The 19,046-nt window shown below is 37.6% G+C and overlaps 1 protein-coding gene and 1 long non-coding RNA gene across 4 annotated transcripts in view; one reads left to right on the top strand and one right to left on the bottom strand.

Annotated features, from left to right (window-relative positions):
- Positions 1–19,046, top strand: part of LOC137283769 (protein N-terminal asparagine amidohydrolase-like) — a 636,304-nt gene that overhangs the window by 303,697 nt on the left and 313,561 nt on the right. The gene's annotated exons all lie outside the window — the stretch shown is intronic.
- LOC137283771 (uncharacterized) lies at positions 11,253–13,891 on the bottom strand. The gene is made up of 4 exons (XR_010956878.1): positions 13,640–13,891; positions 13,220–13,262; positions 12,224–12,326; positions 11,253–11,985 (listed from the first exon to the last, which is right to left on the bottom strand). It is a non-coding gene; the product is annotated as an uncharacterized lncRNA (long non-coding RNA).

Here is a 19,046-nt window from a genome sequence, read left to right as displayed (position 1 = left end):
TCACAAAACTGATCATATGTGGATATATAGGGTATGTGTTTATATTCATTTGATTAAAGCTTTTGATTGTTTGAATAATATTTGCATGGGAAATTGACTCAATAAGTGTAATATACCACATTTTAAACCTCTACACAAGTGTTGGAAGATCACACGTAGCCATTGTTGCAACATGTGCTTTAGTTACTGTGATGTACAATATTCAATATTCGTTAGGATAAATATTGCTGTTTCATATGAACAGGTTAATAAACAGCAATTTAATTCAACCTTATAAGTAAAACCTTATACGTGATAATATTAATCAAAATGATTTGTACATTTTATGAAATGTATAGGCGCACATTGTTCATTCCATTGCTTTGTGTCATTTTTATTGGCAAACAATTATGAATATTGATTGACCAGGTGCAAGTTTGTCAAAAACGTTTCATGATTCATTATCATTGATTTAGATAATAACGTCAATTCAAAATTGATTAAAACATATTTCATGGTAGAATATCTAACTCAAACAATATTTTTACGAAAATTGGTTAAAACTAGGTCATGTCTTAATTTGGACACACCTTACATCCATATTGTAATAGTTTTGTACCTAAAAAAGCGATCTCTTTGTACCTTTCATTGCATACTTATGAAGTGAAATAATTACATAATCATAAGAAGAAAAGTCTGTATCCTAAATGAATATTCAATGAATATTCAGCTGTTGTATAATTTACATTTGCATCTAAATGAATGCCAGACAGGTGTTGTTCACAATAAGATCTCTAGTAAAAGAGTCTAATTGTTGACATATTCAGGACACTATTTCAATGGTAAAACCATTCAATTTATGTTTTGTCTAAAAAGTGTTCAATTCTGACACATAAGCTGAGGCCTTTTACACGTTGAGAGGAAATTAGGTTAGATATATACTAATCAGCAAGGCAGTGTCGTCTTTTTCCGACGTCACAAAATGCACAAAACATGCCATGACGTCAACTAAAATGTCGCATTATTTACAGTTATTTCATTACATTTGAAAATGTGCATGTGGCTGTTACTCTGTTAATCAAGATGCAGAATTAATCAAAATACATCTACACAAATGGGAAGTAGTATAAACAATGGTGGTTCAGGGCCACAGCCCATGTAAGTCATAAAACAAGAAACTACGCTTTCCCTATCATAGTTGTCTCACAAACCATGCATCAAAATGTCATCTTTAACACAAGAGATGACTAAAGACATGTGCCCGGGTATTTGTTGATTGGGATAGCTCTATAAATACGATGACTTAGATGGGTAGTGACCCAGAACACCCCATTGTCTATACTACTTATCCTTATCCCAGTGAGATGAAGATTTATATAAACCAGGGAATTCTTTCAGTCTTTATTCATTCATCTAAATTACAGTTATCTTCACTTTCTTCTACAATCTCAGTTTGTAATTTAGCAGCAAGTGAAGTATCATTTATTATGTAATGCAGAGGGATATAACCAAAGCCTCGTCCGTCCATCCTTCCGTAATCATTTTGTTTCCGGTGCATAACTCAGAAACCGTTCAATATTTTTAGACCAAACTTGATAGATATATTAATCTCAGCCTATGGTTGTGCCTTTTGCTATTTACAGATTTTTGGCATTTATATTTTTTTGTTTTTTCCATGGAACATTTTGGTGTTAGTCTTATGGTGGGGTGGGCTTTGTTTCTGGAGCAGAACTCAATAACCGTTCAATATTTTTCTGCAAAACTTAGTAGATATATCAGTCAGAACCTAAAGTGGTGCCTTTTGCTATGCACAGGTTTCTTGTGATTTATTATTTTCTCGGTTTCCATGTAAATGTTTCAGACATAGTCTCAAAAGTGGGAGGTGTGTTTTGATTCCGGAGTAGAACTCAAAAGCTGTTCAATATTTTTCTGCAAAACTTAGTAGATATATCAATCTGAACCTATAGAGGTGCCTTTTGGTATTTACAGGTTTTTATGATTTATCATTTTCTCGGTTTCCATGGAAATGTTTTGGACTTATTCTCAAACTGGAGGGATGGGCTTCATTTCCAGCGCATTACTCAAAAACCATTCAATATTTTTCTGCAAAGCTTGGTAGATATATCAATCTGAACCTATAGTGGTGCCTTTGCTATGTACAGCATCTTGTGATATATTATTTTCTCAGTTTCCATGTAAATGTTTTGGACCTAGTCTGAAAAGTGAGAGGTGGGTTTCATTTCCAGAGCAGAACTCAAAACCTTCTTAATATCTGTTAGTAAAACTTTCTAGATATGTGTTGTAGACCCCAAAGTGGTGCCTTTTGGTTTTTAAAGGTTTTTGCGATGCATTATTTTCTTGGTTTCTATGGAAACGTTTTGGACCTAGTCTGAAAAGTGCGAGGTGTGTTTCATTTCCAGAGCAGAACTCAAAAACTTCTTAATATCTGTTAGTAAAACTTGGTTTCCATGGAAACATTTTGGACTTAGTCTCAAAATGGAGGGGTAGGCTTCATTCCCAGAGCACAACTCGAAAACCATTTCATATCTTTCAACAGATCTTGGCAGATATATGAGACAGATCTTGAAATTGTGACTTTGCTGGTTACAGATATATGGCATTTATAATTTCCATGAATTCCATGAGAACAATTGAAACTTAGTCTAAAAAAACAATGAGAAACTCTCAGATTATTTTTCCTTTCAAACATGTGGGGGCTGGGGGGATATGTCATCTTCTGGTGACTCTTGTTAATTCATCTAAAGTATTTTTGAATTTATCTTCGTTTTCTACAATACCAGTATGTAATTTAACACCAAGTGAAGTATGCAGACTACCAAGGCATAAAGAACTAACATCAGCCACCCCTGAATATTTTGACCCTCCAACAAGAAGTCTATGAATGTTATTCTGATCAGGTTCTTTTCCCATTTATTGTTATTGGTTCACTTTTATCATATAATTTCACCCAATCAACAAATTGAGAAGAATTAGTTAATCCGTGTATTTCAATTCAGAGTATTGGATTATCTAAAGGGGTACCATTTTTCAAAGTTGTTTGAATTTGTGTGAAAACTGGTATATTATAAATTTCATGCCATTCCGTGGTGGATATTTTTTTGTAATTTCTTTTTCAACTGCTTGAGAAAGATATGAAATAGCTTTCAGTAATGAAGACTCTCGGGGGCTTTCATTTCGAATTGTATGTTTTTGTTATCGAAATAGTTAACCTGTAAGGTCTGTCTGCTTTCGGCGTAATTCTATTTGATGAATTTCATCTGTGAATCTATCTTTAAGTAGTTTCTTTTTAACTCATTAAGCCCTGGAGCCGCTCCACTGCCCAACACCTGGGACCCCTCGCTGACTGCCTGATTGCTGCGACGAGGCTAATTAGTGCTAATCATGCCTGATTTCCCTGGCAGGTCTCGGATATGACAGGAAACTGTTTAGTCTCACAAACAAGTACTGATTATTTAATTGTGTCGTAAAGATGTAAATGGGAAAGAGGCCGATGTGAATACATGTATTACAGCGTTTCATGTAATTTATTACCTGTGTCTCTCATACCCCTTTGCCAGTGTGTGTTGTATTTTTATCAACACCTATGCGGTCTTTGTACGTACGAGATGAACAAATATACAAATTCCTCCTGTCTCTCTCATCATATGGACTGAATTATAATATATTATTTATAACAGAGTTTAAAAAGAGGGGGGTTTGCATTATAATCGTCTAGATTTTTTGCCAATACATTGCTCGTGCTTACTGACTATTTCAAGGAAAGTAGGTGTGTAAGTAACATGGAACATATAGAGATTTATAGTTTGTCACTTTGTTCATCTTAACTTAATGCTGCAAACATACATCACCATTCATACACACACATACTGCATGATACATTTATCATTACTCGATGCTAAACAAAGCTTCCCGTCATGTGATGGGATAAAATATCCCGAATGTAACGCATTATATCTCAGTTACTCATCATATTGGCGGATACTTTGAACAATTGTATCGTGAGAACCTGTCACATAGGAAGGGCAAGGTGATGGGGCGTGGCCTAAATTTCTGAAGAGCACGTTTGTCTATCAAAGTGATAGGGTAGAGATTGATTATTGGCTTTATCGTTGACCAATGACTATGTTGTGTTTCGGCTGTATCAACTATCATGCAACAATTTGTGTATTGTAAACATAACATCAGTTACTGTAATGATGTATGAAAGAAACACATAAGACATATGGGAGTAGACTGACACTATGATGAGTGTATTCGTTCTCAGATGGTGAACACACATGTCTTAGTATTTTGGAAATGTAAAAGAATACCGACTGAAATGCAACAATTGAAGAGAATGAGTGAATTTAGTTTTACAGCGATTTTAGCTATATTCCAGCAGTATCACGCGGGCTTCACACATTGTGGCCAGCAACTGACAAGAATGGTATACGGTACCATTTGTATGACTCAACTAGTGCATAAAGCGTTATCGTCCTTAGAACAAGTCTTTATGGTAGGCCTCAAAACAGTCAACACACAAAAACGCATCACAGCTTGAACATCTGCATTTGATGTCTCGACGTTTGCCAGTCCGTTTCATTGTATGTAAGACATACTTAAACCAAATGATGTCCCTCTTATATCATTGTGAGAGATTAAATTGTTCAAAACATCTATGTCAATGGCAGTAAAGAAGAATTTACGCACATGCATAATAATCTATGAAAGAAGCGTTTTTGCTGATACGTTGCTAGTGTATGCTGAATATTTTAAGGAAAGTACTAATAAGCTAGTCTGTGACTTACATATAACAGATTCACAGTTTGTCGCTTTGGTTCATCTAGATTTAACGCAGGAAATATACGAACATACATGAATACATATTGTGTAATGCTATTCCTTGCACATACATTAGACAAAGGGTCATGGGATGGGCGTCATCAAAATTCCTGAATGTGACGTTTTGTGTCTTAACTGTTCAATATAGTCCCTGATTTGTTATCTATGACCAATCGTATCATGAGATACCTGTTACATTGGACATGACAGGTGATGGGGCGTGGGCTAAATTTCTGAAGAGTACGTTCGGTCACTAGACAGCTTGGATACAGATTGACTATTGGTTAGATCGTTGACCAATCGATATGCTAGATTTCGGCTTTATCAACTCTAGCTATCATGAAAAACTTTGTGTATCGTGAACATACATAATCGTAAGGGTGCCTGAAATGTACACGTAGGACTAACACGCACTTTGACGAGTTTATTTTTTTCTAAGCGCTCAAAGCGCTACAATCCGATTATTTTTACCCCGGATAACCCAATCCAATCATTGAGTAGAGATAGTATTTATTTGTGTATACTTTTTGCGCACACTACTTGTACATCAAACATAATGGCTTGCTGAACATTTCAATATAATCTGTACATTGTTTTGAATAAATATCATAATTCAAGTACATGTATTATAGAATTAAAAAAAGTAACACGATACTGATTTATTGTGATGTATACACTTGTAGTTGAATCTCCCCAAATATTTATGAAGATGGGCATACTTATATTTGTTTTGAAAGCAAACAAGGTTCAGAAGATTGGCGATGGGCGTGACTCCACAAAACAGGTTGTCCAATGATGTTACAGCGCATAAGTTTGCTTTACACTTGTCACAGGACAAAAGTTTACCTGGACATGCATTCGACCAGAGGCTGTTATTTTGAGGTTGAAAGAGGTGTTCATATATTTAGTGTTGTCTGATTGAAAGATTATACGCATCAATTCCGTAACTGATATATTCTCCTCCTTTTATTGACGATGGATCTGATACACGTGATGATTACACAGGATAAGATAATTACAGAGATCAAATACAAACGTTTCTTACACAATGCTTGTGTAAATTGCATTGAAAAATCACATTTCAAATAAGCATGAAACAGCTTGAACAAAATATCCCAGTTACCTTCGTATGGTTTATGTGTACTATATATGTATATTATGAGTAGATGCAAGAGTTATCACTTCATATTCGATTATGTATTATTGTCAAATTTAAAAATCAATAGTCGCAAATGAATTAGGTCTAAATTAGTAACTTGGTTTATTTCAAATCTACACGAACATGAGTGTAATACAGTATTGCTATTTATGTCTACGATTCATTATATGAACCATTACAATGAATGAATGATTTAATTTAGAAGAAGGTTTCGTAACCTTGTCACCGTTAATTCAATCAATGTGCAAACATAGTATCTCAGTATTCACTCCCAATGACGAGTAACAAACACGTACCTCCTGTAACAACATCTCATAATCCCTTTTCTCGCAGACATATGTTCATTTGCCTGTATAAACCCCCGACATTGCAAGCAATTGTTATCAAAACACATTAATAGTTCTTCTGATTAACAGAGAAAGTAATCTCTCTCGTAAGAAAGGCTAATCTTTGATCATTACTGCTAAATTGATTGAAATTATAGGTATTGTACGAATATAAAATGTACAACCCCCAATACGCGGCTCTCGCTGAATGAGAGGTGCTTTTCATAACCCCCAATATGCGGCTCTCGCTGAATAAGAGGTGCTTTTTATTACCCCCAATACGCGTCTCTCACTGTGAGAAGCTAATTAATTTGCCGCATATATGCGGCTCTCGGCCTTAATGAGTTAAAATAAATTTTTACATAACTTGCTCCATGTTTGGTTAATGCTGCTTTATCCCAATCGAAAGTTAACAAACCAACAAAAGTATTATTTTTTATTGCTTTTTCACAAGCAGAAACAAAATCGTTTACGTGGGTTGTCATGGTATACTAGTTAAAACATGAATGTTTAAATGTGAAGAATTAAGGAGCACATACAAAATTACTTCACGAATTTACTATTCAATTTGAGGGAAACACTGACCCAACTCCCTATAGCAGTTAATTCAAGACCTAACACGGTATCCAAGGTAAACAACAGCATAGCAGCAACATTTCTGAATGAACAGCGTTGGTTTCACTTGCAGCTCTACAATGCCAACAATATTTAAAAAGGATAAACATGCTATAAAATGAAGGTGACGATTGTGCAAGGATGGCGGTAAGAGTCGCTAAGTTTCCAAATAAAAAACATCCCAACAGACTTTCCAGTTATCCAAAAGATGATAAAATAAATTGGAAAGGTATAGAGGAACCCACTCCTATCTCTCAATGGCCAAAAACAGAGAAACAGAATCCAGACTTAGCTGTAACTATATTCGGGTACGAAGGTAAAAATATAATAGTGCACAGGATAAGTCCTTTACTGAACCAAGAAGGCCATCAAACAATTAATCTGTTTCTAGTGCAGGAGGGTGAAAAATAACATTACACAACTATACAACATTTCAGTCGTTTGGTGTATGATCAAACGAAAAACACTGGGGAAAAAACACTTTTGTGAAAGGTGCCTTAACATATTTTCTAGGTCAGATCTGCTCGATTCGCACAGGGAAGGTTGTAAGTGTAGGGGGGACAGCCATACGAATAGAGATGCCAGGGGAAAAGAACAATATCTTGAAATTTATCAACCACAAAAATCAAATGCCAGTACTATACATTATCTACCCCAACTTCGAAGCAATCATCATGAAACTAATCGATGCAGTAGCTCAATCCACTGATAAAAGTTTTACACAAAAAGTTCAAGCGCATGAAGAGTGTGGGTTTGGGTATGTCATTGTTCGTTGTGATCGTCAAACAACACCCCCCCCCACACACAACGAAAGCATGCATTGCCATCTTTATAGTAACCCCCTGAATGGCGATTCAGGTAGAGACCATTGTCACATTATCGCACAGCAAAAATAACTTTGTTTCCAGACACCGGAAACCTAACCGAAACAAATTGGAAACTGAAGTTTCAGGTAGGTTTCCGGATCGTTTCTTTACGTTTCCATCAAGTTTCCAGTAAATGGAAACTCACAAATTACCCAGAATCCAGTAGGGCTGCATAAAATTCCGTTACCCATGTTCCAGTAGGGGTTCCAGTGGGTTTCCATTACCCAGATTCCCGTAGGGGCTCCAGTGTGTTTCCATTACCAGAAACCTACCTGAAACAAAATGGAAACTTAAGTTTCAGGTAGGTTTCTGGATCGTTTCTTTACATTTCCATCAAGTTTCCGTAAAATGGAAACTCACAAATTACCCACAATCCGGTAGGGTTCTAGTGAGTTTCCGTTACCCAGATTCCAGTATGGGCTCCAGTGCATTTCCATTACCCAGATTCCAGTAGGGATCCAGTGAGTTTCCATTACCCAGATTCCTGTGAGACTCCAGTTGGTTTCCGTTACCCAGATTCCGGTAAGTTTCCACTGGGTTTTAGTTACCCACATTCCAAAGAGGTTTTATTGGTTTTCCACTATTCTCTACTTTCAGATAGTTTCAGTTACTTAAAGGTCACATATACTCTAATAGGGTACAAATGCAAAATCACTTGCTGACATCGTTATAAATGAAACCACATCATTAAAACTGCTCATTTCAATCTTTAATTACCTTAAATCAACCTTTTTGTCAATAGTGCACAATTCTCAGCCGCAAACGAAATTTCAACCAATCAGAGCAGCGTGTCTCCGTGACGTAATGGTGGGTATAGAAATGAGGGTCCGTGCAGTATTCATCTACATTTCAGGGGTTAAACTATACAAACCTGAAATTGCAAAAGCTGTTGAGAAAAATGAAAGCTATATGTTCTCACAATCTACTATCATTTAGTTTTGTCTCCTACTTTGCCAAGTTTTCAAGTTACAACCCTTGTTTTCATAGACGATTGTGTCAAAATCACTTGGTGTCACTAGGTTGTAATCCGTGTTAGGTGGTATAAACCTACACGTTATTTGTTATCATTCACTTGATGCTCAGTTAATGAATTTATGAAAAGTATAATTAGTGGTAACGCCACTTAGCTTACCTGACAAATGCCCCCATTTGGCATTTCTTTTGTCTGGATCGATCAAAGGATTAACCGATAACACGCCGATTGATCAGTGAGTTTTATGAGGATTTAAATGGGGGATTTGTCAAAAGGTAGTTTTTATGTATGTACATTTACTGATCTATACTGAATACACTCTATCATGTCTGTGTCTATGTAAAACAACACCCTTCTTTCAAAGGACTAACCGCCAATACATTGATTGCTCATTATTGGCTAACTAAATAACTTTTTAAAAAGAATGACGCACATTATGCAATTAGATGCCAGGTGTACTATCTTGGGGAACCAATGAAACTATACAGCCATGTGAAAAACCTGAAACGATACATGACATTTTCATATATTAGACTGTTAAAAGACACATCAGTGCAGATGAATTATATATCACTTGTTTTTGTGGATATTGATGGATACATTCCTCAAAGAAGGTAATAGCCTGACATTGCTCCTATAACTTTAATTTTAATGTTTGTATTTTTGTTTTTAATAAGTTGTCATGGCTTTCAACAAAATCATTGTTTTCGTCGTTAAGTGTAATGATGCAGACGACATACATTAGGGCGTGTGTGCGAATTATGATTCATATAGGAAAACTATGAAATGTCTACATATTACATTCCTGTTCTTTTTATTAAGTTTAAAATGCATAAAAGTATGTTTATAAAGTAACTAGGATTATGAGACCAAGTATAAAGACGTATATTGACAAGTGTCTACATACTGGTGAGTGAACGTTACAAACCAAGTAAATTTAGCAAGTGAAGAAATTTATCGCGCAGTATTTTCACTTCGACCCCGACCTCGCTTAGGTTATGTTACAGGTTGTGTGATGCAAACTCCTTTTGGTAATGATTCAAATACATATTTATGTAGTTTTGATTTCCTAACATGATGAGAACAAGCCATACATAATCTCATTACTTCAAATGGATTAGACTTCATGATTTTCAAAAATGGCTGCGCCCTGTCTTGGGATGAATGCTATTTAAGTTTGTTTTCACTGACTTACAAAAGCAAATTTACTTTCTACTGGTAGTAAATTATGTATTTTATTGATGGACAATAGGATTTTGCATGACATTGCTTATAACATAACAATTTCACTCTTGGAAGTGAGGTGGAGGTCGGTATAACATTGCTTGCAATATAAATGTCACTTCGACCCCCACCTTGCTTCCTTGGAACAAGTCCTTATGTTAAAAGTTGTGTCATGCAAAATCCTTATGGCCATGATTCAAATGCATATTTAAGTACCAGTAAAAAGTAGTTTTGATTTTCTAGCTTGATGAGAACAAATCATAATCTCAATCATTCTAACGGACTTTAGGATTTTCAGAAATGGCGGCACCCTGTCTGAGGATGAATGCTATTTAAGTTTGTTTTCACCAACTTACAAAATCAAAATTACTTTCTACTGGTAGTAAAATATGTATTTTATTGATGGACATTAGGATTTTACATGACATTGCTTATAACATAACAATTTCACTCTTGGAATCGGTCAATATAAGGGGTCTATATAAGATTACTTACGATAATATTGTCACTTCGACCACAACCTCGTTTCTGAGGAAGAAAGCGTTATATCCATGCAAAATCCTTTTGATCAGCAAAGTGTAGTAAGCAGTCTTAATTTTATAAACTCGATGAAACTTAAACTCCATTTTCTATCCTGGAAGCGTGGTAGGGGGCAAACCATCCGATTTAGTATACACCACAGGCTTCCACAAAGTTCACTTCACACACACTAACAACCAATTTAAGCACAAACTACAGAGTCTGGTGGAAATCTGTGCATAGTGACACAACAATTCGGCATGTCTTTGGTGACGTTGAGAAATCAGCAAAATGACGAGCTTCTTACACATTCCTACATCTGGCGATAGAGTTACGTAACCTGTCTGCGGTTTCGTTTGCAGGCGAGAGAGAAGCAGACGGCCTTTTAGCAACTTTTAAGCGCTTGGTATTAATTCACCACAAGTTTGTCTTAAGAAGAAATGGTGTTTCGTTTATGACTAACCAAAAGTCTTTCATATGCAGTGATAAAAAGAGTACCAATGTTTAGTGGTCCTTTAATTCAATTAGGTTTCCCACTGATTTCCATATCTATTAAATACATTAACCATATTCTGAAGGTTTCAGTAAATCAGAATTTGTGTGACTATATTTGGTTTTATAATTGGTTATTAGCATGTATTGATGTCCACATGATCGATGATTGTGTAAAATATATGACAAAATACATTCAAATACATGTTCACTTCAGCTATCTCAACACCACATGGACATAAAACAAAGATGAGTCAGTCAGTTGATTTCTCTTAATTCATCATAAACATTGATTTAGAAACTATCTTCAAAATTTGCTCAGTAGCATTAACATGTAGGAATACACACACAGAACAAAACATATTATATATATTTACATCACATTGTCCTCATAGTGTGTCTTGTGTTTAAATGTTGCTAATATACATTGTCACAAATCACAAAATCCTATCAGGAGATTTCTCTTTATTCAGAGAGGAATGACTTGCCCAGTCAAAAGCACATAAGCCACTTACACACATGCATATTTATAGTTATTATTTATAATTTTTCAAGGAACAGGGTTAAGTGTTTTCAAAACCTTCATGTTCGGAATGTGTGTCGGAATTGTGACTCGGAAACAGGATCTTTAGTTTAGTTTAGACATTCTGTCCTATCCTTAACTATCCTTAATCATATTCTCAATGACCAGGCTGGAAGATCTTTAAGTGGCAAGGACTGAATGCACCTTGTTGGGTGGCGTTGCCATGTCTTCATTTTTGCCCTAGCTCGGGAACAAGCTGGAGCCATTTGTTCATTGTCTAGTAAAGTCTTACAGTGTAGCAGCTCCTCACTTTCCCATGAAAATCTAACAGAGAAGACAAGGTTACAATCCTCTGTGTCATACTCCACAGGCGATGTCAATTCTGGGGCTATGGACTACAGCCACCTTCTGTTTCCTTTCTCATTCCAGTTAGTAGTAGCTACATTCTTCATGAGCTGTTGGAGTTTCTGGAAAATAATATGGCTAATGCATAAGTTATGTCCATCATATATTCTAGGGAGTGGTGCTTGGTCTAATTAGATAATGACACATTAAGATGAAGGGTAATGACTTGAGATAATAAAAGTTATTTCATTACAGTTATGTTGTGATGTGACAATACACAGCACATATGTCAGAAAAATGTCAGGTAGTGTATATAAACCGGTACAAGTGGTATTAAGTAGTCCAATTTCAGGAACTTACAGATTCTTTCTTTGTTTCAGCATCTCCCGTTTGATTTCCATTGTTTCCTGCCTTCTGTCATGTTGATGGTCCCTCTTGCTCCTCCATATTCCCCTGAAGGTTTCTGTTGAGAAAAGCATTTTCATTCATTTTGATTTTTCCAATAATATATTATTACAATCCCACAACCCTTATTTTGATTATTATCGTATTCACCGTGTATCAAACAAAGTAATAAGTAACTGTGGTATATGCATTAATTACTAAAAGGGTAACATAAGATTTCTATTAGCATTAGCATGATCAACATGATCAAGTAGAAATTATGCACCACGCTAAGCCTTACTGTGCTGTATCAATTCTACTAGATATTATGGTTGCATCATAAGAAATAATGAAAACATCAAAGATAACGTTATCAATGATAATGAATATGAACTGGAACAATATGCTGAACTGTTTTTTGATGGAGCTGAAGAGACATTGTATTCTGCTACTGACAACTTTTTACAAAATCAGGTTTGAAAATTTAGAAAATTTAGATAAATCGAAAACAACCTGGATTGGATCAAAAGCTAAATCTATTGATAAGATATGTAATGATCTGAAAATTGAATGGGTAGTGGATGTATTTGATGTACTAGGTATTAAATTTACACCAGATCACGAAGATTCCCTGCCCAACCGACCTGCAGGCTATATCACTCCCCTTGAAAACATTATTTGTTTTAGATTTGTTTGGAAAAGAATGATAAAATAAAACATCAAAATCAAAACAACTATGAAGGAGTTGAGCATGATTGATACTAAAACATTTATGGACATTTGAAATTATCTACTTTAAGACAATATTGCAAAAGATGTGATATGGATAATTCTTGCAATATATATTTCAAAGACATTAAAATTACATTAAGATTTATATAATCTTTTAGCAGGATGTGCTGAAAGCATGGCAGGTATTTTAAATATATTATCATATTGAGGAATAATAAAACTTGGAGAAAGTTGTTTTACCTTAAATAAGTCCAAACTTTTCCATGATTCTTCTCACAACATCCTGAAACATAAAGAGACACACATTGGATTATGAACATATGTGGATTGGTAATATTTTCCAACTAATTATCATGAACTAATTATTTCATCAATATTTCACTTGTTGATTTCCTGCATATTAGTATTACATTACCATTTCAGACTCAGCATACAGGTACATTTTAATGGGAACACGAAACCACATTTGTCCTATGGTTGTACGTGTATTATAATGGAACATTCAGCTGTCAACAATATTGGGGTCTTTTTTACATCAGGTTTTACATAAAAATGCAGTACCTACATCAATAACCATGACGGAAGTCGAAATGCGAGCAAATGGTTACTGTAAAATAGTGTTTCATTCGATACAAACTGAAAATTTCATCTGAAACTTACCAGACAAGGATGGGGTACTGTTTATTTTTCTGCCCTGGGTGTCCATTCCGATTGCTCAAAAGTTCCCAGATCCTTAGTTCCAAAGCTTCAATTGTGAAATACGTTCCCATATCTCAAGAAAATTGTAGCAAGTATACAGACTGTCATCTCTACTACCTCACTCTCACAGACCTTACTTCAAAACAAGAACTAAGTTTTTCCAATGTTGCGTTTCTATGTTTGAACAAAGATGGCGGCATTTCAAACAAAGACTTATGGGTGTTCAATTATTTTCTAAATTCTATTCTAAACATGTCACTAGTCTGCTTACCCTTCATACTTTTACAAAAAAAAAGTGGTAACTGCAATATATGTTTAAGTAAATTGTTTGTTTTCACAATGACATGACATCTCGCGAGGCCTTATTCATTCCTAATCAAGCACTTCCGGTTACGTAATCTGGCTGCTAGGTGGGCAGCGCTTGCTCCATTGGCCATGACAGACACAGGGACTTGGCAGCTGTCTTCCTTGGCAGGCATTAAATAAATGAAACAATAGTATCGATGGATGTAGTCTGGTTGTAATAAAGTATTCCAGCAATGTAAGCCTTTTCAATACCGAAATGCCGAAATTGCCCGACAGTGATTCCCAGTGATTTAGCATTTCTTTATCTGCACTAAATATTCAAAGTTATAAATCAAGGTCTGATTTATTGCATGTTGTGAAATGTATGGTTGGAAGAGCATCAAAAGGAATTATCAACTTAGGTAAAATAACAAACACGGTTGAAAGGAATAACCGATAACAATCTATTGTAAACCAAAAGTCACTGTGTTCTGTAATCTGATTGGTTGAAAAACATGATCAAATGGTATTAGATTCCCGGAAACTGTAAGACTATTCACTGCGTATTTACACGTAAAGAATTGTTTTGTTGTGTCATCAACAGTGGTGACATCATTGAAATCATATTGTGACCTAAAGTTAGAATGACGTCACAAATGAGCAACTCCAGACGTTACCATGGGAACCAGCTGAAACGGCCAGCTGATGACACTTTACTGCTGTACTCATACTCGATGTAAACGAGTGCAGACAGTAAAACCCCTTTGGTTTACTTTTTTGTTTACAATGTCGATAAACATCATGTGTTGGCCAATTTCGGGGAGTTATTGAGTATTTGAAGCACGGGAATATTTCATTTGAAACCTCCGGCTGACGCCGTCGGTTCCAAATGCATTCCCGTGCTTCAAATACTCAATAACTCCCCGAAATTGGCCAACACATGATGTTTATCTCCTAAATCAATTTCTTACTTTTATCTTGCACAGCGGTCTTGTCAAAAGGGGAGTAGCCCACTGTGCCCCCTGCCTTTGTTTCAGGGTGTGAATCAGTCACCCGTAGTTAACTGACTAAAGGGGGATTAACAAGGGATTAAGTACAGCCTGTTCTGAAATTTATTGTACCACAGCATATAACATTCACACATGATACTTGATCCCTTTAAAATCTGATATAAAAACATCATATGAACATGATGCATGGTATACTCGCATTTTCGCCACCATTTCTCTAATACACAAAAAAACCCTGAACAATGCATATACTATTCACACATGATTCATGACACCTTTAAATTGTAATGGAAAAAAAAAACCTCATTAAACACAGTTCATCATTAAACACTGAAAAAAGGTACATGGCACATGACACTGAACGGGTCTTTTGTCATCTGCATGTGAATAGCATATCGTTGGACTCTTTCTTGTGAATATTGATGGGTACATTCCTCGAACAAGGTAATAGCCTAATGGTTAACGTTAACTTGTTTTAAGTTTGATATCCATGTTTTGTTTTCATTTTTCTTGTAATAACATTTTAAAAAGTCATGGCTTTTCAATTTTCTTTTCACCCTAAAATTCTTCTAGGCGAGACAGACAACAAGATACAGTTAGGGCAAATGTGTGTGAAATATGATTCACTAATATTTTATGTACAGTAGAACAAATTCTGTTAATTCATTAAAACAGATTTGTTGTGTCTTATATTATGTTGCTGTACAAAATATGATTATATCTCAACCAATCACGACGTTGATCGTGATCACGTGAGATAGCGATAGCGAATCAGGAGTCAGTGCGATGCGTATCCTCCTGGAGGAAGACACGGGTGATTAAGCTCTGACTATTCAGTGATTTGATCTAAGCCCATTTCACTCAAAGTGCGTATAATTACCATTTGAGTTTGATCATCCACTCCAAGTGCGTATAATTACCGTTGGAGTGGTCAACAATACGGATACTGGAAGAGCAGAGATTGCAGCGATTCTCAACCATTACCCCTTGGGTGTCAGCCAAGATGGTGGACGACATGACTTCTGCAGAGTACACGCCCAAAGGCTATGGGTTGACCGCACCGGACCGACTCCACATAGACCGTACTGACCCTACACCAAACAGTGTCACGGAAGGTGGTAGACAACATCAGGACCCGAATCCTATGGGAGCACCAGCAGATCCTGGACATTATTCTTCACTTTGTGACATCCTCGCTGAGAACCCTGCGGGGTCCAGCATTGCCGCCATGGGCAGTCTTCTCGAGGCAGGTCCGGACTCGGCCTTGGTACAATTGATGCAGCAGAACTCTGACACTCATCAACTCATGTCGGAAATGAGTCAGTCTATTTCCTCCCTTGAAGCTACTTTGATAGCTCTGTTGTCACCAAAGTGCTTATCTAGCCGGGCTAGTGCTACCATTACCCGCACTCAGCAAGAGGCGGAGAGGGAGGAGGGGGAGGCCAGGGGGCCGAGAGCCGAGCGGTCTGGCGACAATGTCAGCGCGGCCATGGAAGAACTCTTTGATGATGCCGCCTCTAGGGCTGCAGCCACTGACTTGGATCAGGTCGATGAGCCATGTGATTTTTTGGATACCCTTCTGCAGGACTATGGCAACACAGATATCCCAGGACCATCAATACAACCAAGGCTAGCAGAGGCGATGAACAATATGATGTTCAGGAGAATGCCTGAGGGAAAGTTGAGGGAAAAACTTTCCGATTACAAGTCCCCTCAAAATTGTGAACTGCTCAAAGTCAGCAAAGTTAATCCAGAAATCTGGGATAAACTGAAATCACAGGAACGGTCCAATGACCTCAGAATCCAGAAGCTTCAGAACCCTATCATCAGAGCAACACTGCCCATGCTAAACATAGCCAGTGACATTCTCAAAGTTAAGAACAAGGAGATGTCGGTTCAACAGTTAGACATCAAGGCATTGGCGAAACAGGCGACAGATGCCATCAGTTTGTTGGCTCATGTGAACACTGAGTTAAACTACCGCCGTCGGGACATGCTCCGACCACATCTCAACAAACAGTTCCAGCAACTGTGTTCTCCTCAGACTCCAATGTCTACCATGTTGTTTGGCGATAACTTGTCAGAGACCATTAAGTCGATGAGCATGACCAACCGACTTGCATAACAGGTGACCTACAATCGCCAGCGCCCAGCGCCTTATCACAAGCCCCACAGTTCCAACAAAACACCGGCCTACACTAACGGCCGTCACCAAGGCAACCAGACACGAGGCAAGGGTTTTTTAGACAGAGGTCGACCCTACCACAAGCGGAGGCCCGAGGGGTGGCGACACTAGCAAATACTGCTGCTGAGGTGAGCTCATTATGCATCCCTAACAATGTGTTTATTGCTGGTAGACTACGTTACCATGTCCGTCACTGGCAACGCCTGTCATCTGATCCCTTCATATTGCAAACCGTTACGGGTTGTTACATCGACTTCGCTTCGCTGCCTGTCCAGTCCAACTTTCCTAAAGAAATAAAATTCTCGGAACAGGAACATTCAATCATTGATGCGGAAATAATTAAACTCTTAACAAAAGGTGTGATTATACCTTCCCGTCATGAACAAGGTGAATATATATATAATATCTTCATCAGACTCAAGAAAAACGGATGCTACAGAGTCATTCTAAATTTAAAGCATCTCAAAGAAAGTGTCGACTATGTACATTTCAAAATGGAAAGTCTCACATCCGCCCTGTTGCTTGTGCGGAAAGATTGCTTTATGGCCTCGATAGATCTCAAAGATGTGTATTACACCGTCCCCGTTCACCAAGATCATCAGAAGTACTTGAAATTCTTTTGGATAGGTCAGTTATATCAGTTTACAGTCATGCCCAATGGACTTAGCTGTGCGCCAAGATACTTTACTAAACTCTTACGGGTGCCGTTCTCATATCTCAGATCACGTGGACATACTAACGTTGGATACATCGATGACTCATTTATTGTCGGTGACAGTCAGCGTGAATGTGCGGAGTTTGTGTCGGAAACTGCAGAGTTATTCACAAATCTTGGTTTTGTTCTACACTCCAGAAAATCAGTCCTCATACCGACCCAGGAACTGACATTCCTTGGATTCGTGATAAACTCATCATCGATGACCGTTTCCCCCGCACCATCTAAAGCCCACTCAGTGAAACAGGCTTGCGCGACTTTGCTCAATAAAGATACGTGCTCAATCAGAGACCTAGCGGAGGTTATTGGATATATAGTGGCATGTTTCCCTGGAGTTCAGTACGGTCCGCTGCACTTTCGTCGCCTTGACAACGGCAAGTCACGATCTCTGCGAATAGCAAACGGTAACTTTGACAGCGTAGTAGTACTCAATGCAGACCAAAGAGCCGACCTTCAGTGGTGGGTTACAAACGTGTGTATTGCCAGTAAACCCATCAGTGTGCAGCCCCCGTCAATCGCCCTCACCTCAGACGCGTCCGAAATTGGCTGGGGTGCTACCCGCGGAACTCAGTCTACCGGCGGCCGATGGTCACGTGACGAAACTGTTCAACACATAAATTACCTTGAACTACTTGCCGCGTTCTTGGCACTGCGCACTTTCTGCTCTACTGAACGCAAATGTCACATTAGAGTTAGGACGGCCAATACCACGGATGTCAGTTACATCTGCAATATGGGTGGTAAGAAACCACAGCTTGACAGGCTTGCTAAAGATATATGGATATGGTGTATACAGCGGGATGTTTGGCTGAGTGCGTGTCACATTCCCGGTAAAGACAATGTGATTGCCGACAGAGAATCAAGACTGGTCAGGGATAATACTGAGTGGTATTTGGTTGAACATGTGTTCCATCACATATGCAGATTGTTGGGTACACCTGAAATTGATCTGTTTGCATCAAGACTGAACAACAGACTGGCCAGATACGTTTCGTGGAAGCCAGACCCAGATGCATGTGGCATTGATGCATTCACAATTACTTGGAATACTTATTTCTATGCTTTCCCGCCTTTCAGCATACTGAAGACAGTCGTCCAGAAAGTGGAGGAGGACCAGGCCAAAGGACTGCTAGTAGCTCCATTGTGGCAGACTCAGCCATGGTTTCCCCGACT

Source organism: Haliotis asinina, chromosome 5, assembly GCF_037392515.1.
Source record: "Haliotis asinina isolate JCU_RB_2024 chromosome 5, JCU_Hal_asi_v2, whole genome shotgun sequence".
Lineage (NCBI taxonomy): Eukaryota > Metazoa > Mollusca > Gastropoda > Lepetellida > Haliotidae > Haliotis > Haliotis asinina.
This window is presented reverse-complemented; position numbering and strand designations above follow the sequence as displayed.